Source organism: Antechinus flavipes, chromosome 1, assembly GCF_016432865.1.
Source record: "Antechinus flavipes isolate AdamAnt ecotype Samford, QLD, Australia chromosome 1, AdamAnt_v2, whole genome shotgun sequence".
Taxonomy (NCBI): Eukaryota; Metazoa; Chordata; class Mammalia; order Dasyuromorphia; family Dasyuridae; genus Antechinus; species Antechinus flavipes.
The window spans coordinates 501,734,630-501,762,607 of NC_067398.1; the positions used below are offsets into that span (position 1 = coordinate 501,734,630).

The 27,978-nt window shown below is 36.8% G+C and overlaps 1 protein-coding gene and 2 long non-coding RNA genes across 11 annotated transcripts in view; 2 read left to right on the forward strand and 1 right to left on the reverse strand.

Moving 5' to 3' along the window:
• DLGAP1 (DLG associated protein 1) overlaps positions 1-27,978 on the reverse strand; it is a 1,118,212-nt gene that overhangs the window by 95,221 nt on the left and 995,013 nt on the right. The window lies entirely within an intron of this gene.
• The window catches only part of LOC127543995 (uncharacterized), a 40,976-nt gene continuing 13,000 nt past the window's right edge, over positions 3-27,978 (forward strand). Inside the window, exon 1 of the long non-coding RNA XR_007949354.1 lies at positions 3-6,567. This is a non-coding gene — a long non-coding RNA (uncharacterized LOC127543995). The remainder of the gene's footprint in view (positions 6,568-27,978) is intronic.
• Positions 6,577-27,954, forward strand: LOC127543997 (uncharacterized). The gene is made up of 2 exons (XR_007949355.1): positions 6,577-9,030; positions 15,365-27,954. It is a non-coding gene; the product is annotated as an uncharacterized LOC127543997 (long non-coding RNA).

Genomic DNA, 27,978 nt, shown 5'->3' on the forward strand with positions numbered 1-27,978 from the left:
AAGATAGTGAAAACAAGGACAGTATGATTTCTGCTTGGGTTTTGTTTTCCCAGTTGGTAGCTAACCATTCATCAGGAGTTAAAGCACATGAAACAAACACACTAAGACACTGAACATTTTTAACTGATGAAATATAATGATATTCAGAGCAGAGGGGACAGAATCAGAAAATACGACTACTCTCCCAAGGAGACACTAACAAGAATCAACAAATAAAGTGTGAGATTAGCCAGGGAATCAAGCAACTGGAGACCCATTTTCAAATGTCTCCATGTGCCCATCATATAACTTAGGGTATCAACCTTAAATTTTCACCAAAAAGATACCAAGCTAATGTAACTAATATAATAAAGTAGGCTGTAATCTAATTATGTGGTATGGTTGCAATGAGAGAAGGTTTTGGTGACTGATAAGGAATATCTTTAAAAAAGAAAGAGAGAGAGAGAGAGAGAGAAAGAGAAACAGTTGATAATTTAATCTCTAGTGTTTTCCAGCATTTTCCAAATGATGCTACGATTCTGCCATTATGGATAGAATTATCTCCATGATGGAGAAAGATATTAATAATAGTTAAAATTTATATTGAAACTGCTTCGTAGACATTATTTCACTTGAACCTCATAAATATAAGGAAGTAAGAGTTAGTGTACATATTTTTATCCTCCCTTTATATATCCTCCCTTCTATAGTAGCCTACAGATTGTTGTTGTTGTTTTGTTTGAATCATGGTTAACTCTTCTTGACCCCATTTGGGATTTTCTTGACAAAGATTCTGCAGTGGTTTGACATTTCCTCCTCCAGTTCATTCTACAGATGTGGAATTGAGACAAACAAGGTTAAGTGACTTACCCAAGGTAATGAGCATCAAAGATGGGATTTAAACCCAGTCTTCTGCTGCCTCTCTCAAGAACTGAAAACTTTTGGCCCAAAGGGATTGTTAAAAAGTTCAAAGTTGCACATCTCATAAGGGGAAGAATCAGGACTTGAACCTGAGTTTTCAGACTACAATTCTACTGTGTTAACATTATCTTGATGTTAATATCTTTTTTTGGGGGGGGGAGGTTGGGGGTGAAGAAGATAAGATATTTCTGATCCTTTGTTCACCAAGTAAGGTTTTTGTGATCCATAGTTTGCTTTTCTGAGAATATTGAACTACTGAGATGGAATGCAGAGTGTATATATTGTATATTTGCATAGAAATGCAGCTAAGTAGAACAGAGTTTCAGGCCTGGAGTTGAGAAGACTCATCTTTCTGAGTTCAAATCTGACCTCAGGTACTTACTAGCTGTGTGATGCTGGGCAAGTCACTTAACCCTGTTTGTCTGTTTCCTGTTCTGTAAAATGAGTTGGAGAAGGAAATGGCAAACCATTACACTATCTTTGCCAAGAAAACCCCAAATGGGGCCATGAAGAATCAGACACAATTGAAAAACAACTGAAAGATACTTTACATACCTCACTCACACACAAACTTATACAAAGTATACATATACTAGAAGATAAATCTGACATATACACCCATGATAAATTAATAAAATAGAATTCTTAGATGACTTAGAAATCAATCATGAGAGTTTGGTAGTTGTGATTCAATTTCCCTAAAACTTGACAAGTCTTGGGAAATTTGTTAAAACAAAATTTCTGTGCTCCTAAGGAGCTAAGGACTAGACCCCTCACCCATGCTAACTTGCTTTTTCTTCTCTCTCTGGCCCACCAGGTAGGGCCTGAGGCCAAGGGAAAGCAATGGAAGTTTAAAAAAAAAAAAAGAAAAGAAAGAAACTCTCCATATAGTAAAGTCATGAAAGAGCTATACTACTTATTTTGGTATTTTAGCAATATAACATGAACTAGATTTTTAATCAAAGATAAAAAAAAATGATTTTCTTCCCAAGTTCATTCTGTTGCCAGCCAGGACTCAACTATTTCTATTTTCATTCTTTTTCAGCTGTGTCTGACTATTTATGACCCCATTTGGAGTTCATGGCAAAGATGTTAGAATGGTTTGCCATTTACATTTTCACTTTATAGATGAGGAACTGAGGCAAACAGGGTTAGGTGACTTGCCCATGATTATAGTAAGTGTCTGAGGCCAGATATGAATTTAAGAAGATGAGTTTTCCTGACTCCAGGACAATGCTCTTTGCACAGCATCACCTAGCTGCCTCATCCCATGCACTCTCTGATGACTTTTGTCTAGTGCTCCTTTAAAAATGTTTTCTCAGTTGCCCTTGTGAATATTCCACGGCACAGTCTATGTCTAAATCTCATTGTTGTTGGACTCAATACTGTCAGGGCTGACCTCTGAACTAAGGCTTTGAAATACATCATCCTAACTAAAAGCAGCTACCATATATCATTGATATATGGTGAACTCAGAGAACTATTTAAAATACTTCCTGATGCTATTTAAAGGAAACATACTATAAACACAAACCTTAAATGGTTCCTTTTTGGCTGTTCTGCTAGTCCATTGCCCTATAATTCAGAGTGGTTTCCTAAACTGTAAAACAGAGAGAATGATGCTTGGCTATTTACTATCTGAATATTACACAGGGATTCACAAAAACAATGGTTAGCATGTGCTATAAATTCAGGGGAAAAGAGATATAGTTAACCTCAATATAGCTGAGGTTTTTACTGAACAAATATTATTCTCAACTTTATTAACAGCTTATAATTGGTTAACGTAATTACTTGATCTTTTGCTATCTTTGCTCTTCTCTTTCTTTGCTTATTCTATAGGTAAAGTCTTTGAAAACTCAACAATGAAAATTTTATTTTTGCTCCAAAATAGGTTTGATCAAGTGTAGCTTTACTTAGCTTGGTACATTGAGGAGTCTCTCCTTCTTGATCTTACTGTGTATTACATTAGAAATACTTAATTTTTATTTATATAGGTGCACATTGTGTTTCCTAATGCAATTTAAAATTCTAGAAGTCAGAGGCTGTTTTGCTTTTATCTTATTTTCAAGACTTAGATGCTCAGTGTTTTGCAAGTAGGTGCTTAATAGATGTTAAATAACTGTCCCATCTGATCCCACTTAGCTTTGATCTCCAATTATTGCCTTTATACAAAGACACTTCAATATACATAATTACATGCTTTAAAATATCCCAATTTCCTTCTCAGATCTTCATTCTCATGACTTATTCCTCCACTGGACTTCAGAAACACACAAGGATGGTCATATTCTTACCTTTTCCAAACTCATATTATTTCCATGTTTAAGAACACTGAAATTCCTTCACCTCATCAGATAATCTTTAATCAATTTTACTACTCCTAACCCTATTTCCTGACCTTACTGTGACTTCCAATACCTCCATCAGTACTTTCCCAGCTATCCCCATGACTCTGGTTACATTTTCCACCCTTCCTAATTTTGATCACTTTGTGAATCAGTTCAACTCTACCAGTTCTTAATCCCTTACTTTCTTGTTTTATAAAAGATTCTACCTTGTCAGACCCCCTCCTAGATTTATTCCTGTGTTGCTCTAGAGGCTGTCACAAAACTATGCTGTCAGTATTTACTACAAATTTAAGTTATCTGATTTTAACTGGGCCCTCACTATAACAAAGTAATCCTATTTTGGCCTCTGATAGGACCCCTCATTATTCCTCTCTTGGGAAGAAATAGCCTTTTTCCTCTACAAGATCAACTCCTCTACGTCTTCCCTTAATCCTTTCTCTTCAGTTTTTTTCTAATTTATGCCTAATTTCTTACTTTCAGTCTCTTCCTATCTATTGATTCCTTCCCTGTTTTTTTTTTTTTTTTAACAGATATGCTTAATAAAGTCTCTCCTAGCCTTTAAAAAAAAAGGTCTTCCATCCATCTTTATATATCTCTTCCCCTTACCTTCTCAGTTAAACTCTTTGAAAAAGCTGTCTATAATCAATTACTCCATTCCTTCTCCTTTAATTTGTTTCTAATCTGGCTTTCAATCTCATCATTCAACTAAAACTTCTCTCTCTCCAAAGTTATAAAATTTCCAATAGGCAAGTCTAATGTCTGGTACTCACTCCTCAACTTGACTTCTATGGCACTGACATTTTCACCACTTTTTTTTTCCTTCTTGGATATTCTCTCCTTTGGATTTCTCTGACTTTGTTCTCTCTGGGTTCTCTTTTTATTTCTTCTGGATCTGCACTTCCCTATCTGGGCCCTTCTCTTTTTTTCCTCTCTATAGTTTTTGATCTTGTTAGTTCCTTTGAGTTCAGTTGAACCTCTGGAAGATTCCTAAATATAGGCTGTACATAAATGTATACAAAAATGTATATAAATGCAGATTGATATATGTATATATATATATATACATATTATAGAGAGATATCAAGCAATATATAGCTATATATTGATATCGATAGATCTGCAGCTCTAGTTCTAGTCTCACATTATTGCTGTTCAGTCATGTCCAAATCTTCATAAGCCTATGAACCATTCTATCTAAGGGATTTTCTTGGGAAAGATAAGGGAATGATTTCCCTCTCCAGGAGATTAGGGCAAACGGAGGTTTAATAGTTTTTTCAGGCTCATACAGCTAATGTCTTAGGAAAAATTTGAACTCAGTTCTCCCTCATTCCAAGCCCAGTATTCTATTCACTGAGCCATTTAGCTATCTCTTCCAATATCACCAATTACCTAATGGATATTTCACACTAGAGGTCCTCTAAGTATTTTAAAGTCAACATGTCCAAAACACTTCATTGTCTTTCCCTTCATATCCATTTCTCTTCTCAAGTTCCCTATTCCTACTGAAGAAATCATCATCTTTCCCATCACCTGGTTCCCAAGTCTAGTATCATCCTTGATTTTTCTCTTTCACTTACTCTAGGTATCTGATTTGCTTCTAAGTCTTGTTGATTCTATCTCCATAATATTGCTTATTCTACACTGCCTTCTCTCTATTCACACAACTATTGACTTGGTTCAGACCCTCATCTCTTCTCACCAGCACTATTGGTCTTCTCAGTGGTCTCCCTCCCTCAAGCTCTCCCTACTGTATTCCATTTTCCATGCAGCTGCCAAAGTGATTTTTAAAGGCTGGTCTGCCTTGTGATCCCTCTCCTCTTTTCAAGCTCCAGTAGCTACCTGTTACAGGCTACAGGAACCTGTCTAGGCTCAAATATAATCTCTTCTCTTGGACATTTAAAGTTCATTAAAACTCTCTTTTCTTCTGCTGGTCTTACACATTATTCCTTTCACACATTTTAGGCCAGAGTGGGTTAGGGCTTATTAGGGCTAAGCATGGAGGAAAAAAAATCAGAGACCTTTTCCTCTACAGAATCACATTCTAATGGAGGAAATAGTATGTAAATAAGTATGTTCTAGCTATATAGAATAAATAGAAAAGGCCTCAGGTAGAAGGGTGGGGTTTGAAGAAGGTAGAAATTACCTGGAGGTAAATGAAAAAAGAGAACTGTTCAGAAAACCTTGGTTCCCCTACCTCTGGGCAAACTGTCAAGGGTAATATAGCATTTTTTTTTCTCTCTGTCTCTGTCTCTGTCTCTCTCAAGAGTAACATTTTCTTTTAGGGTAATAGAGTATTTTCGTTCTTTCTCTTCCTCTCTCTCGCTTTCTTTTTAAAATAGAACATTTTCTAAGATTTCTTTGGCCTTAGTTCAGGGAAAGGGGTTATGGTCTTTTTACAGTGTGAATGCATTCCCGAAGGAGAGTCTTTCGAGGACCCTCCCTCCGGAATCCAGAAGCTCCCAGCAAAAGAACTTTTAATTCTTAATGTCCCAGTGGGGGTGGGGAGGCGGTGAGAGGGGGAGAAAAGGGGAAAACCGGGAAATGGAGGACAATGAAGCAAATCCTGTGTTCTTAACACTCGCCTGCTGCTAGCAACCAGTATTCTAGACGCTTCCTAATGCCAGGCGAATGCCCCCGTGCCCGGGCATGTCTAACTTGGAGATCTATTCAGCTGATATTAGGCGGGGAGCAAACCGGAGGGAGAGCTCTCCCCTTGCTAACCAAACATCACAGCGCTCTCAGGAGGGTCTAAGGATGTAAAAGTTTATTTCACTTGTTATAACTGGAGAGTTGCTGGCTTTAAAGTTCCTTTTTTTTAAAGAGACACCCAAGTAGCTGCAAACGGTGGATTTCCCGAGGTGAGGTTACTATGCAAATCCAGGGAGGGGAGGATCTGAGAACTAGTCATTTAAATAAATAAATAAAAGCCCCAGGCACTTCATTACTGGAAATGATGCAAGATGCTTCCACTTAACTGAGAACGTAAAACTAAACAAATCCGAGGCGGTGTGGAGCAGCTGCTCTCCAAACGGAACCACAGCCTGAAACCGACTCAGCCAACGGCTCTGCATTTTACCTTTCCCCTCCTCCCCAGTCCGGCCAAGAGCCTGGCAACCAGCAACATGGCAACTCGTAGCTGTAACGTGAAGAGTGTGTGTGCTTTTTGGAAGGAGGGCTTTAAAACACAATGAAATTGAGGACTGTTTCTTGCAACCCTGCTCTCTAGAGTCCCCCAGTGGCCGCTGTGGGAGTATTACTGATGTGCTTCAAAGCACCCGATTCCGTGCTCCCACTTTTCTCAGCTGCGGGAAGGAAGGTAAGTCTTCCAGGCGGGGGGTGGGGAATCTGGGGTATGGGGGGAAAGGAGGGGAGATGGAGATATGGAAGAAAGGATTTTTAACCTGAAAATAAGAAGATAATCGGTCTGTATTACAATTTTGGAACTGTGATTTTTACCTGGTTGCTCCAGAAGGTGGAATTCCTGTATTTTCCATTTTTATCTCCCATTTAGATTTTGCTGCTTAGTTTCTTGGGGCCCTGACTAATTTGCATATTTGCCTTCCAGCTGGTCTGACCTATGGAATGCTTAGGTAGGATTTAAAGGCAGCCCGAGGAAAGCAGTGAAATCTCCCCCTCCCCCACTTCCCCTGGCCTTTTCTGCTGGTGGGGGTAAACACATTCAAATGCTAATGGATAAACTAGATTGGTAATCCCCCCCACACCCCCCGTTAACCCTTTTATCACCAAAATTGGGCTTTATTTATTTGGTGGTGCTGCTCTTTCTTCACCCAGTATGTTTCCACCGAAAAGCCTTGGAAAAAAGTTCAGAACAGACTACCTACTAAATATACATCTTATTCAAACCTTTCTTTCCGTTTATTTAAAGAAGATAAAGTGGTGTGTGTGGACTAGTCACTTCAGATGGATCCCAGGTCCTGGGATAAAATCTAAAACTTGTTAAATATTGATTTGGAGTATTTTTTTTTTAAAGGAACAATAGAGCTTAGCAACAGGTCAACAGTGGTGGGAAAAGATAATTCTATTTAAGGCTAATTACTTTTTAAAATGTTTTCAGAAAGCATCCATGAGTAGAGGTGCTGTAGGTTAGAATGGCTTCAAGCTCCTGACCCTATCCAGTCAATGTCTAAACCTCAGTTACTTACTTGCAAAATGGGGGAACAAATCTCTGTTGTATCTGCCTCACAGAATTGTGGTTAAAGTATGTAAAGTGCTTTGCAACTGTTTTCTCCATCTTTCTGTCCATGGTGGATACAGTTTAGCATAATTTGTACACCTACCAGGCAATCAGTGTTTATTGAGTAATGTAAATTCCCATTTTTAAAGAACTTTGGATTTTGGCTTGCATTTAGGAAGCACTAATATTAAAGACAAAAATATTTACAGCTCCAAATAAGAGTAGTTTGATTACTAATAACAGTTTAAATAAGATGCCAGAAGTATATGACAAGAATCTAAAAATCATAATTTCTTCAAGAGGGCCTCCTGCTCCAATAGTAACTATGGTCAGGATATTGAAAAGTTATTTCCAGGTTTCCATCATTTCATCAAAATAGAAAGTATTTATAAATCATTCAACGCAGTACCTGGCACAGAGTAGGCACTTAATAATGCCTTGTCCCTTCCCTTTATCTTTAGAGAGGCAGAAAGGCATCCATGACTAGAGGATGCTCAGTCTCAGAGCTAGGAAGACTTGAGTTTATGCTCCTGTCACTGACAAGTACAGGCTGTGTGACTGTGGGCAAATCATTTAACCTCTTGTGACTTGTAACACTATGGAAATCTGATGAAACAAATTAAAATGTAATTGGGAAATATTTAACAAAATAAATAAAAATACAAGACATAATTTTAATTTGTGTTTTTCTGAGTCCATTTGCAGCCTAGAAGGATCCTTATGTATGGTTCAGTAGTCTTATTTCTATTTGAGTTTGATATCCACTAATTTTTGAAAAAGGCAGAGGGGAAGTTTCCTCCACTGAATGTTCCCTATGGCAATGAAATCTCAGCTTCTATTCCTATCTATCACTTTAACGAGAATCTCTAACTTTTAAAAAATTCTGTAATCTATGAGACAGAAAAATTCTATCTGTTGAATCAGTTTTACTACTTGGGGTGTATCAAAATGTTTCTGTTTCCTCAAATGTGGTCTTTTCAGGTCTTCCATACTTAAAATGAGTTGGAAGTCCTCAAAATTGATGATTTCAGTATTCACATTTATGACCCTTTTAACACAACTTCCTTCCAGTTCATCAGCTTCCTCAACTCACATGATTCCCCATCTTCATTACATTTGATGCATTCATAGGGGATTATTACATGTTAGACCCCCATTTTCTTTTTTTTTCCCCCATGAAATTTATTTATTTATTTTTACTTTTTATTGATAGAACCCATGCCTGGGTAATTCTTTACAGCATTATCCCCTGCATTCACTTCTGTTCCGACTTCTCCCCTCTCTCCCTCCACCCCCTCCCCCAGATGGCAAGCAGTCCCTTACATGTTGAATAGGTCACAGTATATCCTAGATACAATACATGTGTGCAGAACCGAACAGTTTTCTTGTTGCACAGGGAGAATTGAATTCAGAGGGCATAAACAACCCGGGAAGAAAAACAAAAATGCAAGCAATTAATATTCATTTCCCAGTGCTCTTTCTCTGGGTGTAGCTGCTTCTGTCCGTCTTTGATCAATTAAGGCTCTCTTTATCGAAGAGATCCACTTCCATCAGAATACATCCTCAAACAGTATCGTTGTTGAGGTATATAATGATCTCCTGGTTCTGCTCGTTTCACTCAGCATCAGTTCATGTAAGTCTCGCCAGTCCTCTCTGTATTCATCCTGCTGTAGACCCCCATTCTCACCTGAAACTGTTCCAACTCTAAGATCTTAAAAACTGAAATCTCACCTGTTTCACAGGTGCTTACTTTATCTTTCTCATTGCCTCACTACTCCAAAACTTGATTTTTGTCCTTGACTGCAACATCTCATTCCTTAATCCTTAACCAGTTTTCCAATATTATTCCTATTCTGACCTCGCCTTCCCTTTATTGTTTTGCTTTTATAGTTATCCTTTTTACCCTTGATTCTTTTATCCCATTGTGTTTTCTCTCTTTGTCTGTCTGTCTCTCTCTCTCTTGTTTCATCTTTAAAAAATGAAGTGGCATTTCTTTCCAAGGTCATTGGTACCCTTGATTCCAATTTCTGTCTCCTTTGGAAGCTTTCCCCAGTGATGAATCCCCTTCTCTTTTTTTCAAGCTAGCTCTCTGTTTATTGACTCCTTCCTGTTGCTCACAAACACTTGAGTCTTCCCTATCTAAAAAAACGGAAACAAAAAGCTAATACTTTCTTTCACTCTCCTATCCCCCAAAGCTATGGCCCTACATTTTTTCCCCATTACTTTCTCTTTTTTGTTTTTTGTCTTTTCCTTTTAACCCACATTCATACTAATTTGTACCTTATTCATCCTTTGTCCAGAAAACTTTTCTCAAAGAGATCAATAATTCTTGCAGTTCTAAAGAATTGCTAAATTACAAGGATCTTTCTCTGTCTTTCTTAACCTTTTTGCTTTTGACAATTTTGGCCTAGTTACCTCTTCTGTCCTTCTAAGCATTTCTTAATACTGTACTTTCCTAATTCCTTAATCAAACCCTAACTGCTTAACCTCTTCTTTAGAACCCTAAGTATAAGTGTTCTGCAAAGTTCTGCCCTGGGTCCTCTTTACATTTTTTTCCTTGATTGATCTCACATGGTTTCATATTTATCTCTCTGTAGATGATAACCTAAATTAATCAATTTCTAATATTTCTGAATTTTAGTCTCACTTGACCTGCTAGACATTTCTAAGTGAATGTTCCTTTGGCATTTAATCCTCCTCTAACTTAATAAAGTATTATTATTCCCTTACTCAAAAATTCTCAGATTAAATATAATCTTTTTTAGTCCTTCATTTGAAATTTTCAACAATTATTCAACATTATTTCCCTCTAGATATGAGTCATCTTTAGTTTTCCATTTGGTTGCCATATAGTAACATCGGTATTGTTATGTTAGTATTGAAACACTATATTTATGTCTGTTAAAATAATTTTCTTTCAAAGTTCAGCTTAGGTACCACATCTTCTAGACAAGTTTCCCATCCCCTTTAACTCCATCACACCCTTATTTTGTATCAGATTTAATTGTACATGGGACTATAGCTCTTTTGGTGGAATGTAAGTTAGTTGAGGACCAAGACTCTTTTTTTTTTTTTTTTTTAACTTTCTAGTCTATTTAGCATGGCACCTAGTTGAATAGTTTTTAATAAATGCTTGCTGAAGGAGAGGTAGTTCAGAAATACCGAGTTGGGCCAATGCTTGTTGCTGCAAGTTTAGATAGAGCTTTTTGATTTGTATTAATAGATTTGATTGAGAGGAGGGTTCACTCTGGGTGGCATAATGAAAAAGAAAAGGGATAGCTTATTGGCTATTTCATTCTTTATAAGATACCACTGTTCCCAGATAACTGTTTACAATATTTGCATACGGGGGCTGCTTTTGTCAGTGCATGGAATAGGTATTCAGGAACAGGAATGACAGCTTTCCCAGAAGGAAAGAATCAGGAACTCAAAATGAAGGAGACTGCCTTAGATGGGATGTAGGTGGAAATACTTTATATTCTCTGGGAAAACTACATTCTACCTCAATCTGTAAGTGCTTCCTACTGGGCCTTGCCACAAACCCAGGCCCACCTGTCCCTCCCACTTGCCAGGGAAAATGTTTGGAAGCAGTTCAGCTTTTGATGTAACTAACCCTACATGTTCTCTCTCCCTTTCTTCTCTCCTTCCCTTCCCTTCCCTTTTCCTTCCTTCCCTCTTTTCTTTCTTTCTTCCTCCCTCCCTGCCTTTGTCAAATTACTTTGAAAAAGAGAAAGTAGTAATTTGAAAATATATAAAAAACTTTCCTTCCTTCTTCCTTTTTCCCCTCATTCTTTCTCTTCCTCCCTCCTTCTTTCCCTCATGCCTTTTTCCTTTTCTTTTTCCCTTGGCCTTCTCTCCTTCGTTTTATATTGCAGTTTTGACCTATTTTCTTTTCAACCTGGGTTGATTCGATTGGCTCAATTTAATGCTGCTGAATTTAGGGAAAATACCCAATTAATTTTAGCCCCATTACAACTCAGAACTCAAGCAACTCACTAGACTCAGCTTACCCTAAACTATTGGTTTGTGTGGATTTTCCCCATATTACCCTCAGTTCTTTATATTTTGCTTTACCTGGACATATACCTAGATGTTCTGGTGGCGCTGACTGTCCTTTTCTTGATGTAATTGCTATTTGATTCTTTTTTTCTCTCCTTAACTTTTGGAACATCTGCCTCTTCCTTTTCCTCTTAATTTGTCTGAGTAAGGCATAAGATGTTTGAGGGTTAAGAACTCTGTTTTTTTTATGATTTCATTATTTCAAGAGAATTGGTTATTACCTGGAAGAAGTGATCTCAAAGCCAGGAGTAAATGAAACGAACAAGAGTGAAATCATCCCTCCTAGCCTGACAGCTGGTGACTAACTGAGAAGGGGTAGGGGTGGTAATGACTACTCAGTAATGTCACACCATGTGACAGAAAACAAAGTAGAAATAACAATGCATCCATCACTACCAGAATGTTATAACCAATTGTTTCTGGATGATAGCTTGTTATAACATCCGTATTGAAATTCTTTCCTTATATCAGGAAAGTGATTATAGTTTCTTAGAATGATCTCTGTATAAAGCATTATATAATATTTAATGGGACTTCAGTCAAACTGAAGTCAGAACTAAAATTTTATTTTAGACTTGTCAGTAACCTTTGCTCACTGACAAAGTGCCTGTAAACTAATGGGCTTTTGGGAAGAGGGCATGGCTCTCATAAAAGCAGCAGTATGATGTTACATTAGGCAGATGGGGGAAAGCAGACCTGAGATCAGACAGGAAAGCTTTTACACAATACAATGCCAAACCCATAAGCTTGTGAAAACAGGATGTCCATGGAGGTAAAGAAAATAAAAGAAAATGCATCGAATATTCATCCTTCCTGTTGTTTAAGGCCAAGCCAAGTGAAATAATTAATTATCCAGCACTAAGCTTCGTGCCCTGGATATATTATGCTCTTAATAAATGTCTGTTGAATTTAATTATTTGAACTTGGGATGAAAGGCTATATGGGAATACTGTTGTATTTAATTATCCTGTTAATTATTTACCCTATTATTTCTTTTATTAGGAGATATATAGCTAGCATATATATATGTATATACACACACATATATCCACAAATATATTTAAATCTGGATCTGTAAATGGAATATTATTAACATCTATAATTTAGTCCAGTTAAAACTTCACACATTTTTTGGTTTCCAAATAACAGAATCATAGAACTTTATAGCTGGAAGGATAGGCTTTGGACCTGGAATTTCATTAGAATAGGAAACTCTCAGGTGAGGAAACTACTGGTATAAGTTTACACCTTCTCTATGCTATTACGTAGACTTAGCTGCCTTAGCTAGAGCATTGACTTTGCCAAGTGTCTCATATCCTGTGTGGGTCAGTCAGAACTTGAAGTGAGATCTCCCAAACTCCAGAGCCAGCTCTATTCACCACACCCAATTGCCTCTCTATTCTAGCTGAAAGGGATCTTAAAAATTAATCCAACTCCTTTAATTTCAAGATAGTTAAAGGAAACAAGTATTTATTAAATGCCTACTGTGTGCCAGGCTTTACAAAATGCCTTACAAAAAAATTACAAAATATGTGTGTGTGTGTGTGTGTGTGTGTGTGTGTGTGTGTGTGTATACATAGATAGATAGGTGCTATATTCTTATCCTGATTTTACAGATGAGAAAACTGAGGCAGATAGGTTAATAACTTGTCCAGGTTCATTTAGTTAATGTTTGAGACCAGATTTGGGCTCTCATATTCCTGATTCTATGTACTTTATTACTATGTGCATTACTACTGAGACTGTATTTTTGCGGGGAAAGGAAAGGGGAGAAAGATAAGGGATACATGAGGTTAAAATGACTTGACCAGAGCAAGTGTCAGAAGCTGGATTTGCATTCAAGTCCTCCTGATTTTAGGGCCAGTGTGCTATCTATTATACTTCTAGCCGTCCCTGCCTATAGACTTTGCAGTGGCAAAACTGTGAATATGCCTCTATCTCCTCATTTTTAGGTCTCATAGTAGTTCTAGTACCTCAGGATTGCTGTTCTTTAACACTTGGTAACTGCCAAATTTAATGTGAGGGACAAGATCAGCAAAGGTCTGATGCCATATCAGGAAATCTTTGGGACTCAGAATAAAAAAAAAACAAACCCAAAGTATTATAACAAGCTACTAAATAGTTTAGGATGTTTTGTTAGGACATCCTAAATCTAAACCATGATTGTAATCATGGTTTCTTGAGAAAAGAATAAAGACCAGCATACTAAACTTGTGGTTTTATGGTTTCTTCTAAAGAAATAAAAACCATATCATTTTAAAACTGAAAGGGACTTTGGAGATTTAAATGGCCATTAACCATCTCATTTTACAGGTGGAGAAAGTGAACCTAAGTGAATGAGTTGCTCAAGGTAGGAAAACTAGTTGATGCTAGTGAAGACCAGAGTTTAGATTTTCTGACATCCTACTTTCCACACTCTATTCCCTCTTCCTATGGGAATCTTGGAAGATTTTGGAAGTAGACTAGTTCAGACCCTTCTGCTGGGAAGATTATAGTATATAACTAAAGTTATGATCTTCTGGGCTAGGGATTATTAATCTGAAATATATGAATTTAACAAATTTTTTTGGAATGATATTTCAATATATTGATTTTGTTTGTAATCCCATGTATTTTATGCATTTAAAAATATTATTCTTTGGAATCTATACCCGTTGACCCAGCAATACCATATATTTCCCAAGATGATTAGGTGAAAAGGAGAAGAACCTATATGTTCTAAAATATTTATAACAACTCTTTGTGGTGACAAAAAGCTGGAAATTTTGGAGCTGTCTGTCGATTGAGCAATGGTTAAACAAGTTGTGGCATATTGGATGGAATGTTATATGTTATATGAAATGATAAGCTTGTTGTTTTTAGAAAAACATAAAAAAATTGCATGAAATAAAGAAGAGAGAAATGAGCACAACCAAGAGAAGGTAGCATACTATAACAGCAATATTGTTTTAAGAACAACTTTGAACAAATAAGTCATTTTGAGTATAACAAATACTCAAATCAAATACAAGGGACTTTGGAAGAAGATATTATCTGCCTCCAGAGAAAGAACTGATAAACAGAAGTATGTATAATATGGTTCTACATCTATATAAATATTTGTGTCTAAAAATAGCCAAAGGGGGAAGTGGGGACAAAAAAATTAAAAGTGCATAGCAGAGGATAAAAGAAAACTTGGAAGAAAGCATAGAAAGCAAACTAGCTTTACTACTTATAGTTTAAAAAAAAAACAGTATGAAATGTAAATTCACAGTTTTATAGTGAATTTTTTTAATGCTGTGCTGTGTATATGGAAACATTCTTTTTTGGGGGGGGTCTATGTAATTTTTTCAAAAATTAAAAACAAAAGAAAATATTATTCAGACAAGATTCATCGGATATTATTCTTATCTGAATGTTCTTCAGTAAGATTCATCTGATCATTAAAGAGATCCATGATACAAAATCTCTTTTATTTTTTTTATTTTTTTTTAAATAATTTTTTATTAATAGAACGCATGCCAGGGTAATTTTTTACAGCATTATCCCTTGCATTCATTTCTGTTCCGATTTTTCCCCTCCCTCCCTCCACCCCTCCCCCAGATGGCAAGAGTCCTTTACATGTTGAATGGGTTGCAGTATATCCTAGATACAATATATGTGTGCAGAACTGAACAGTTTTCTTGTTGCACAGGGAGAATTGAATTCAGAAGGTATAAATAACCCGGAGGAAAAACATAAATGCAAGCAGTTTATATTCATTTCCAGTGTTCTTTCTCTGGGTGTAGCTGCTTCTGTCCATCTTTGATCAATTAAGGCTCTCTTTATCAAAGAGGTCCACTTCCATCAGAATACATCCTCAAACAGTATCATTGTTGAGGTATATAATGATCTCCTGGTTCTGCTCATTTCACTCAGCATCAGTTCATGTAAGTCTCGCCAGTCCTCTCTGTATTCATCCTGCTGGTCGTTCCTTACAGAACAATAATATTCCATAACGTTTATATACCACAATTTACTCAACCATTCTCCAATTGATGGACATCCTTTCATCTTCCAGCTTCTAGCCACTACAAACAGGGCTGCCACAAACATTTTGGCACATACAGGTCCCTTTCCCTTCTTTAATATCTTTTTGGGGTATAAGCCCAGTAGTGTTACTGCTGAATCAAAGGGTATGCACAGCTTGATAACTTTTTGAGCATAGTTCCAAATTGCTCTCCAGAATGGCTGGATGTGTTCACAGTTCCACCAACAATGTATCAGTGTCCCTGCAAAATCTCTGTTTTAAGCTATAGATTTGCCTTGATCCCTGACCCACCAAAGGCACACACCTATAGTTTCCTTAAGGGGGGGTATTCCCATTACCTATATCCACTACCTAAGGTGGGTTATTTATGGATTCTTTAAGACTTTTAAAGCCAAGAGAACTGTAGATTAGATTTTAAAAATACTTCTGATCCTTCCTAATTCTAATAGAAAGGGTTAGTTGGGCCAGATAAACACATTTATTAACCACTTACTATTTGTTAGACAAGACACTGCTATTTGCTAAAGTTGCTAGAAAAAAGTACAAAAAAAAAAGACAGCCTTTGCCTTCAGGAAATTTACTTTCTGATAGGGGAAGAAAAGTCACAAAAAAGAGCTCAAAAGTTCAACCCCAGCATGCTTTGTACTTGTCTTTTTACTGAGACCCAGAAGTCTCATTATATGGATCATCTATTTAGATCTAATGTTAATAATGTGTGCTGTTAGGTAATTTTTATATGGGCAGTTGTTCACATACTCAGCTTGATGCATGCTTATGGATAAATTCTCTAAATTTATTAGTTGACATTTTTTTTCTTCACCTGTTCAGCTCCAACTCCCTGTCCCCTGGCTACAGAGCCTGTCCCACACCGATTGCAAACTAAATAATGCAAGCATTCCTTTCTTTCTCCTAGCCTACTATAAATTGTTACTGCACTTTTGGACCTCTGAGAGACTGACTCCTACCCAAGGCTCCGGCTAAATGCCAAGACTCATTTAATGTAGCTTAAGGAGGGCTCCTAAAGGTTTATCTGGAAACAGCATTCTGCATTCATTAGTTATAGACCTATCAGGCACATTTTGAACATGGACTTGGAAAATGTGCCTTAAAAAAAAAGTGTTGCCTGGAGATTGAGAAAATTGGCATTTCTGTTCGCATACTTTAAGTTAAAGGAGACAGATGTATGTATATCTTTTATCATGAATCAGATACCCTTTAGCAAAAAAGTCTTCCTAGTGTTGCTTATTTTCTTAACTTCCTTTCTCAAAAGTAACTGTAGTTAAGTAATAAGAGAAAACTATAAATAGTAAATAAACTTATTAAAAACTATAAACAGTAAGTAATAATAAAGAAATTTCTGGATTTTCACAAGCACCAACACTTATTAAATGTAGAATATGAAGTTTTTGAGGTTAGGGTCCATAGTTCTTTGTCCTTGGATCCCCAGCACCTAATCTCAGTGTTATGCATAGTATGTTAGACTGTACAATGTTAGAAACCACCACCACCACTTACAACACAAACCCACATTTGTCTTTTAATAAGTTTGCAACAAATTATTTCCCTAGAGGATGTTGACAGACTATATGCTGTAGTATAATGTTTAATTTCTTAACATGACTTTACCAGGATCTATTTGTTCTCGCATCTCCTATACTTTAGTCACACCCAGGTTCAGGCCGTTTTGGAATAAAACACAAGATGTTGTTTAATAAGTAAAGATTGGAAACCCATATAGTACCTAGAGAATTTGGCTGTTTTTCTTTCCATTGACTAGAAGAAAAAAGAAATTAAAACAATATTCCACGAAGTTTTGTACCAGAATAAGGGAGAAAACCTTAGCAAAAATGAGAGCTACTATTTGGATCAAAAGATCTGTCAGTAGTGGACTAGGAGCATTTTGATGGTTGCCGCTCTGAGGTTCAACCCATTTGCAGTTACTGATAACCTTATCTTAAGGCAAGTCTTGTTACCCTCCGGCACCTGGCTGAGAGGTAATAAAACTGTTGCTTTATCTGCTTGGGAAGGAGTTAGCTAAATCTTACCTCACTATAATTATGTGAATTGAAATGGCCAGTCATTTACAAAAAAGAGGGGAAAAAACAACAACAACTTGGTGGGGAGGTTAAATAAAAATAAAAAGCTTTCAGGCAGGAAATTGGCTGCTTTTCTCAAGATTTCAAAAACCAAGCAAGTCAAATCACCCGAAGTTTTCCTAGGAGTGAGAAAAACAACTTGGCTAGTCTCCCCAGGGTTAACCGGATTGCTGACAGCTCAAGCCCACGTGATGGTCTGGAAAAAGAGGATCAAGCTCTCCAGAAAAATCCTAGGAGCAATCTTCTTAGGAGCTTTCCTTTCTAAATGTAAATTACTGAGTCATTGCTTAGGAGGGGAGGAAGTTACAATCACACCAAATGACTCATTCATTGCAGTTAGCTCTGGGAGTTTGATTAAAAAAAAAAGTTTTAGCTAAGAGCAGCAACAAATCAGCTTTAAATACTGGCACCTAAGGAAATTCCCCTGATTCAGGATGAATGCCATCTGCACAAAAGAAGTCCTATTGACATCTCATTTACAATCTCCCCCAGGACACAGACAAGACCGTTTCAATAAACCCAGACTCTAAAACACCTATTGTTTGGAATCATCATCTAGCCACAGGGTACCACCACTCCCTATTGTTTTGGAAAGTAAAAGATTTTGACCTCGGAGGATTGAACCTTGAATAGAGGAAGAAGAAAAAAACTATCCCTCCCCCCCCTTTTAAACTTAGTCACAAGATTCAACATGCACATGCATAGGAATTCACATACATACATAGTAAAGGTGACATTTAACCTGTTTCCATTTGGGTAAGTATTGCTTATTAGAGATGCTTCTTGCCTGCAGTCCCCTCGGTATTATAGAGATTCTGAATGGTGCCAACTTTGTGCTTAAGGAATGTTAAGACCTGCCAACATGTTTTCCAAAATTATACTTGATATAGTTCCCAGCTTACAAAAAGACAATATCACGGTATGTATCACAGGGAAAAAAAGCTAAACAAACAACTTGGGCAATTCTTTGATTACTTGTTCTGATTTCCTCCCCCTGAAGATTTATAGGTTAACTATAATTCTTTCTAAGAAAATTTTTTTTCTAAGGCTCCTTGACTTTCGCGTCTTCTCCAACTCCTTGTTTGTTCTTTCTTCATACAAATCTTTCTGCCATTACCACCATTCCTCACAGATCACTGAATCTAGAGCTGGAAGAAAAGCCAGCTTTTTGTGGATGGAGCCACCTCAATTAAGTTAAGTTGGTGAAAGTCATACAACAAGTTATTTTAATTCATTTTGATTCACTAAAGCATTTAGTGTTTCCTGTACTCTAGATTCTATGCCACGGACAAAAGATACAAAAGACAAAATTGGAAACCGTCTCAGTTTTTTAGGAGCTTCTTGCTCATTTATTCAATTGTGTCAGATTCTTCTTGGCCCCATGGTAAAGTTGAGGCTCTCAGTCCTCCACTGACCAAGATCTTGTCCAAACTCATGTTCATTGCTTCCATGTCAAGGAGCTTACATTTTGACTTAAGGAACAGAACTAAACTAGAACCAGCTTTCTTGATTTTTGGTGTTCTTTCCATCAATACTGTTTTCCTTTTTTGAACAAAACTTAGAGACTTTTGTTCAAATTGAAGTGAACTTTATAAGAACCCAAAGGTGTTTTGTTCAGGGTTTCATAAAGTGAAGACTTAAGTTTCTCCTAAATTTGGGGGAATCTGACTATGCTAAATATTTCAAGTTGCATATTCATTCCCTCTCCCACCCCCCAGTAATCTTGGATATTGTGTTGACCCTTTTTTTCTGTTCAGATATAGAACATTAAATCCAAGAAAGGAAGAGAGAGTTGGAGAAAGGGGGAAAAACACAAACTTATATGATAACTTTATATATTTAAGAGAAGTAACACATTGTAATACATTTACAATTCTTTGTGGAATCATTTTTATACTACTTTTGTTAAGAATATGAAGTCCACATAAAGCATTAACAAAGCTGACATTATCTGGTGCATCCTTGGAATAGTCTGCATTGGGCTAATAAACTAATAAACAAAAAGAGTGATCTTTTGTGGATAGTCACAATAGGGGATATCCATTTAAAGGGATAATCTTAAAAATTTTCTTGGAAAGTCAGAAGTGGGATAGACCTTAGAGATCTCCTGGTCCAACTGAGGCTCCCAGAAAAGTGAGGTTAATTGAAAGCCACAAAACTGGTAAATAGCGGAACTAGAATTACAATCCAATTTATAGACAAGTGTTATCTTTATTACAATGAATTCCTTACCTTTTAAATCTTTCCTAAATAATATTTTTCAGTTCTTAGCCCAGTATCTGGCACATTTTAATAAATATTTAATAAATGTTCTTTGACAACTATTGAATAAATATAATGTTAATTAAAAATTTAATAGATATTTGTTGGTTGTTGTTAATTCCTTTAATTATTTTATTATATTTCTTTCATACCAAATTCTTTACAAACTAGGTTGGGAGAGTGAGTAGTTATTAGAATCCATTGTGTGTCTTGGATTCTAATCCAGTCTCTGACACTTGTTAGTTAGGTAACCCTTCACTTTTACATAGTACAGGAAATTCCAAAATCTTAACTACTAAATTTGGGGGAGGTTAAAATTTAAGTTGGGAGTTAACATTGCTGTATTTCCCTACAGATCCTCACAATTAGTTGAAAATTGACAGCATGGAAGGAAGGGGGGGGGTACTCTTCAAATGCAGTAGTAGGAAGTTATTTGTTATTTGAGTTAGAATAAGTAGTTCAATCTGATGACAATTCCATTTGGAACTATAATTATAGAAATACTATTTTAGGTGTGGACATTCTCAAAATATATCCTCAAATTGTCTTATATTGACTAGCCCAAAGAGACAGCTCCTTTCCACTCTTCTCCTCTAACAGCAAGGTTTCATTTATTGATTTATTTTTTGGCTGTCACCTTTTAAAAGTAGAAACCGTGGAGAAGGCTCTTTGCTTATTCTGATGCTTTCCATAATTAAGGGCAGGCCTTTAAGACAAAACATTCTCCATAGTGCCTGCTAGCCTATCCCCAAGCCTTCTCTGGGATTGAAACCCCACCAACTGGAACTGTTTGTCTAAAAGAAAGTATCAGCTCACCAGGACTAAATTATCTCTCAATTCTCTCTGCAGCTCTCCCCCACCATTCAGGAATGTTAGTCTTTGACCCTGGATACCAGAAACCACACTGAAAAAATATCCTACTCCCAAGGACAGACTTTTTAGTTATTTACTTACTTTATGGAGTTTGGGTTTAGATGACCTGCTCTGTAAAGCAGAAAATCAACACAGAGAAAAGCACACAAAGCTTTTTTAAAAAAAGTTTTGGGGGTACTGAACTGTAAATTTAAAAATTTGCCTTTTTTCCTTTTTACAGCCTGGTATTTCTTGTTAGAACTCCATATAGCCCCTAGCATGGGGTTTTGCTCCTTTTCCCTTCTTACTAGCACTAAGAAGAGTTTTGTAAAAACAAGATAGACTCATGTATACAAAATCCCAAAAGAAAGTCTCCTAAATGAAGAAAAATTGGAATTTCTGTTGGATTATTGCTCCTTGATCTCAAGCATGTGAGAGGAAGACTCTTTTAAAGTGTCATCATAAACCTAACCAATCCTGTTGTTAAAGAAAAAAAATCAGCATAATCCAAATCTGTGTATATCACAAGAGATTTTAGCCTCATTAAGAATATTTACCTACTTTATTTTAATTTGCTACAACAGAATTCTGATATTACAGAAATAATCCAGACAGTGATTTGAATTTTGTTATGAAGAGTTCAAACATGAAAAATACAACAAAAATCTAATGCCTTTTTTTTTTTTTTTTTTTTTAAGATTTCATAAGCCTGTAATTTCACTTCATAGGAACTACCCTGGAGGAAACCGCCCTCTACCAAAACAGATTTGCACCTGCTAGGCAACAATTTTAGAGATTTGCCTGGGGCCAGAAGAGATTAACTGGTTCTCCTAGGGTCTTGGTCATAGTTATTTGTCCTTCCTTTTGGAAGAGGACCTTGATATCTGGGAGGTGACATTCAAATGAGTTGAACTTAATTGAGGGGAGGGCTGTGCAAAGTCACAAGCTTTACTTTCTCCTCCAGAACCGTCTGGGTCCCGTGACCAGATATATGTTAAAGATGGCTCTGGAGGAAATGAGAGACCTGTCTTGTTAAACTAAAGTCTAGTATTGGCCTCAGTTTGACTTAAGCAACCTCCAGCCAGTATTCAAGGAGTAGGGTCTCATTTATCTAAGGAAGAACTTGGACCCATTTCTCCCTGGTCTCAGAGGTAGGCTCATTATTATCCATTTTGCAATTTTGTCTTCTAGGTCTTCTAAGCACGATTTCCCAGTATTTTAAGCTCAAGCTTAATCCATTGCTCTTGGGTGTTTTGCTGCTTGCCTTCCACGTGTTCACTGGCACTAACTTGGCAAATATAGGCTGCATATTGGAGAGGAGACAGTTCTGGACTTGTCCTGTGTCTGAATCCTGTTTCTTAGCTTCTCTTTCCTCATTAGTAAAAGAAAGATGACAATGCTTGTGGTACCTTAATCACCGGGTTGTGGGTTGTTGCTGGCATTAATCCTTTAGCATCATTCCTGGTAAACTGATGTTAAGTTCAGTCATGTCCAGCTGTTCATGACCACAATTGGGATGTTCTTGGCAGATATACTGGAGTAGTTTGCTTCTCCAGCTCATTTTGCAAATGAGGAAACTGAGACAAATAGATGAAATCCCTGATCCTTCCATTATTAGAGTTAAATGCTGTATTTTATTTCCAAAAGTCCCAAGTTGTCTCTTCACCAGCATAGCTCAATTCTATACTCAAAAAATTTCTCTTTCTGAGTTTGGTTGTTCCTCTTTTAACTCCTTTGTCCCACAGGCCATTGCAGATAGACAGATAATAGTCTGAACCCTCTCCTGCAAACAATTTCCCACTGAACTCTGTAAGGTAAAAACTACTCATTTGTCTTACAATTTCCCTCTCCCCCCCCCCCCCAAGCCTCCCCCTACAACAAGCAGAACCCCAAAAGTCCTACTCACATATATGAAGTTTTGAGGTTTATTTCATTTTTCATTGAAATGTACTTTAGGCCATTGGAAACAATAAATACTTGCTGGTTGGAATTGGGACATTCTACAATTTTCCCACTCCAATATTTATTTGTGAAGTATAGCAAAGAATAGAAATTTAATAATTACATCTCATTTATTGGTTAAAAAACTAGTTATGTTACCTTTTTGAAAAAACGATGTCAAACATTAAAATTCTTCACATTTATGTATATATCTGAGATAGATATAGGAGTAAATTGTTTTAGCAACAAAATGTTGCACAGCCTATCTTGAGACCATTGTCCTTGCTTTCTCCCCCCACTCCCACCCAATACAAGATCTGTAGTAAAACTGAAAGAATACTTAATTAAGATTAAAAAGAACTCTTCTCTGACTTCATTCCCTTCTCTTGCCTCAGTACAATTTGTTTAATTTTAAAATTTTAACTTTATTTTACTCTTATTAATCCTAGTAAATTTCATATAATTTTTACAAAATCATTTGATGGGTGGAAGATGAAAAATAATCTTTTAAAATGATCATATACAGGGGACAATTTAGGTGGCTTAGTGGATTGAGCACTGGGTCTGGAGTCAAGAAGACCTGAATTCAAATCCAGCCTCAGACACTTACTGTCTGTAAGACCCTAGGCAAGTCATTTAACTCCAATTACCACCCCGACCTCCTTCCAAAAATAAAAGTAGTTATACAATTTAGGAATATAGGATCTTAGACATTTAGTCCCCAACTGCCCTCATTTTGTAGATGAGAAAATTGAAGACTAAAGAAGAAACCTGCTGGAATTAATACATTTCAGAACAGGCCAAATCAGGATTTGGACCACATTTCTCTGACTCATAATCTGGTATTCTTCGGATTCTATTGTATGATCTCTTAATGGTTAGGTCTAGAGAAATTGTTTTTAAATGATCTGAGTTTGGCTTGCTAGAAGAAATCATAGAAAATCATTATATTAGTAGATAGCTAGAAGGCACAATAGACAGTGTTGGACTTAGAGCCAGGAAGCCCTGAATTTGAATGCTCCCTAATTATATAATAATGAGTAAGTCACTTAACTCCTGCTTCAGTTTCCTCATCTCTAAAATTAAAGGAATAATAGTTCCTATGTCAGTCACAGGGTTGGTGAGATGATCAAATGAGATAGCCTATGTATTTTGCAAATCTTAAAGCAGCAATAACATAAGCAAAATGTTCTGCATACTTTAAAGCACCATTTAAATCCTGGTTATCAGTAATTTTCATGAGCAAAGAAAAAAGGAAGATTATGGTATAATTTTAATAAATGAACAGAACCGAGGAAGAAAACTTTGATACCATGCCCTTAAGAAATGCTAATGGTAGCTGTTATTTCCTTGAAGGATGGGGTTTCTTTGCCATCTAACTGGCACCCTGCAATTTGTTTTCAGGAATAAGATGGAAGTCAGGTCACAAGTGTGATAGAAGGAAGATTCAAGGCTCTAGAAATCTAATATGCTTTCCTAAGTGATATGTTAAAAGTTTCTAGCCAAGAGGTATATTAGGATACCTTCAGGTAGCTCTAGGGAAGGGATTACTTGAGATAGGAAAACAGTTGTGCAAACTCATTCACATCCATTCTCTTCTCCAGAGTCGTTGGATCTAGATTGGAACAATTGATAATGGCCCCTGATGCAGTGGTCTTTTTGGCCTTTTTAAGCTGAGGGGCTTCCTCGGTCTCCCTTTGTCTAAGATGATACCCATTCAGTTGTTAAAGGTTAGGTAAGAATTTAGGCAAAAGATGACCTAGTTTGCTTTCCCAAACGAATCAGTCTTGGAAGGGAAGCCCCTCAGAGTTTCTAACCAGAACAGAAACAATTGCTATTTACACTAACTCTGAGCAGTCAACATCCAAACATTGAAAAAGGATGCTTGGGTAGGTACCTATTATTGGCCAGTCAGTGAAAGCCAAACTGATTTAATTTGAATTTCAATGGACTATATCAAATCCTGGTTTTCTAGTGCTATATTTTAAGAAATCATAAATTAAAAACTACATGAGACAAAAGTGTTAATTTTTTTTTTTTTTAAAGCTAGGATAAACAATTAAGGAAGGAAAAAAATCTAGTCCCCTAAAAAGTTTGTGGCACAAAAAAATCCTGACAAGGGCAGTTGGGAAACTGAAGAAGGATCACAAATCAAATCCTTAGAGTAGCTTGAACAGAGTTATAGAAGAGAAGAAGGGAACAAATTGCTGAGGGATGGGTAGGTTTACAGTTTCTTTCTAATTGTTGTGAGCCCTAGTTCTGGCTGAGGTAAAACTGTAAAGTAGGAAAATGTATCTGGGGCTATTCCATCTCATGATTTCTGGTGCTTTGCTTTGGCTACCCGGTGACCTGTTGCCTTCCCTGTTACAGATTGCCATTTGGATCATGGATTGAAAATCAAGAGACCTTACATATTATCTAATATAACTTTTCCCCTATCCTTATTAGAGACAGAATGGGCAAATAGATGGCACAATGAATAGAGTGCTAGGCTTAGAGTCAAGAGGACCTGAGTTCAAATCCAGTCTTTGACACTAGCTGTGTGAACTTGGACAAGTCACTTAACCCCATTTGGCTCAGTTTCCTCATCTGTAAAATGAGTTGGTGAAGGAAGTGACAAAATACTCCAGTATTTTCACCAGGCAAATACTGAAAGGGATCACAAGCTTAGACACAACTCAAAATGACTAAACATCAAAAATGGCTCAGTGCATGTATTCGAGGCTTAGAATCAGAAGATCTGCGTATAAATCCAGCCTCAGACATTAGCTAGGTGACTTTGAGCAAGTCACTAACTTACAGTTTCCTTAACTATAAAGTTTGGATCATAACAGTATCTGCCTCATAGTATTGTTGTAAAGATCAAATAAATTAATACTTGTAAAACACTTATCCCAATGTCTGGCACATCATATGCTTCTTGTTTTCTCATCAAGTTCCCCTAATTCCCATTTTATAAGTGAAGAAACAGGTCCCAAAAGTTCAGTAACTTGACTGAGATCATATAGGGTATAAAAAAAAAAGAATATGGGAGGAAACCCCCCCGGCTTCCTTCCTTTTCTCCTCTCCCCCCTTCATCACAACTTATGTACTCTGTCCTATTTTAGGCAGTTAGGCAACCACTTATTCTACTGAAGGCCAGGAGCAGAAAGTTTAGATGGGTTTGGGGAGGGAGAGGAAACTTTAAAACTCGTGGAGCTTGCAGAAGAGCAGTAATCATAACAATTATATTTCACTTTGTCCTGCTGATAAAGGCCTTTGAAGAGAGTTGAGGCCATGAATCAAGTATAAGATAATGCCTTTGGGCTGTTCCAATTTGTGGGCTGTTTGATTTTGCTATCAGTGCCATGCCTTGGGAGTGAAATCATTGTCTAGTAGGCAGCCCCTTTGTGGATCATCAAAAACAAACACTCTTGTCTTTTATATTTCCTCTGTGTCAAAGGTGTGTATTGACTTTATGGAGTTACTGGGACTAGTTGCAAATTAGATTTTAAATGAAAAATCTCTGCATTCTGCCTCCACCTGGTCTGTCCATTCAGGGTTATCCCCAATGTACCTTTCCTGAACAAGCTTTTATTAAGTAACTCCCACTGTGCAAGGTGATAGATATAAAAAGACTAAAAAGCATGATCCCTCTCCTTGAGGAGACTATATTCTACTCATTTGATGGCACAAGCTTTTTGGGGGACTAGATTTTTTCCTTCCCTACTTATTTATCCTATCTTAAAAAAAAAAAAAACTGCAACAATTAAACTCTTTGTCTCATGTAGTTTTTATTTATGATTTCTTAAAATACAACTCTAGAAAACCAGATTTTGATTCAAGTCCATTGAAATTGAAATGAAATCACTCTGGTTTTCACTGGCCAATAATAGATACCTACGCATGATTCTCTGTTTTTTCATTTTTTAGGTTTTGATGGCTCAGAGTTGAGTGTAAGTAGCAATTGTTTCTGTACTGTCTAGAAACCTTCCCAGATTGATTTTTTTGGGAAGGCAAACTAAGCCATCTTTTGCCTAAATTCTTACCTAATTTTTAACTACTAAAATAGTATGGTCTCAGACAAAGTGATCCTGGGAAAAATTTTAGCTTAAAAAGGCCAAAATCATCACTGCATCCTGGGCCATTATCAGTTATCTATGTCCAATGACTGGAGAGTGGGGGGTTTGCCCAGCTTTGTCTTATTTAAAACCAATTCATTTGCAAGTTCCTATACATCCTCCTCTTGATATCCTAATGTCCTCTTAAAGAACAAAGGATAGACAACAACAGTAATGACAATGCTTTGTAATATCTCACTATCCCTAGAGGAAGATACACTAATTCACATTTATGTAGCATTTTGAGAATTATGAAATGCTATTTCCCGAAGAGGTGCAGAAAGGTGACTACTTGCCCAGGATCATATGGTAGCTTGTTCAAATTGGGACGTGAAACCAGATTTCTTTGAATTCAAATCTTCCTGTTTATTCATGGACAAAATCCTTAATTTTATCTATTCTCTTCTTTCTTTCCTCCCAATCTAATCCGTGCAACCAGATCCTCCCCTTAAATATAAGTATACATGAGCACTTTGTAAGAAGACATGAACAAATGGTAGAGATTGAGAGTGGGGATTCCTCTTTTAGTGATGTACTTGTAATATATTTGAGCACAGTCAGAATGCTCCATGGAAGAGGGTTGAGGGTTGGTATGGGAGGGGTAGAAAGTTAAGTTAGGGAAAATATTTAGAGAAAAGTTCAAGAATCCATGAGTTCCTCAGTAGCGGGCCATACTGGAGGAGTGGCTTGGTAAATCTTGACTTTTAAAGTTTGACTGTGATGAGGTCCTGATTAATTAGATGTGTTTGGCCGAGAAAAATTGAAGTATTTACTCCCTGAAGCAAACTGAGAAAGACACTGATGGGGATTGGGGGTCTTGGGTAGTCCCACCTTGCTGTGTCCAGTTGAAAATCCAACTTATGCCAAACCCTAGAGGTTAAATTTCCCCAATAAATCTGCCTGTGGCTCCCGCCATCTTTGCTTATTCCATTTTTGGGGACACTGTCTCATGGTATCTTTCCTCTCACCCCATTTTCCATGCCTCTTTCTTCTTGTTAGAGCTAACTAACTCTTCCGGGGCGTTAAACTCCTCTAAGGATTTAGTCTATCAATTTATGAATGATGTATTTCCTTTCTTCTGGTTAATTGTGAGTTCCACCTGGGAGCTTGTCTTTTCCATTGCTAATTGTTAAAATTGTTAAACCACTTTTCTCTAGATGCTCTCCCAAATAAATCTATTCCATATTTACCTTTTTGGTGTCTGTTGTATCTC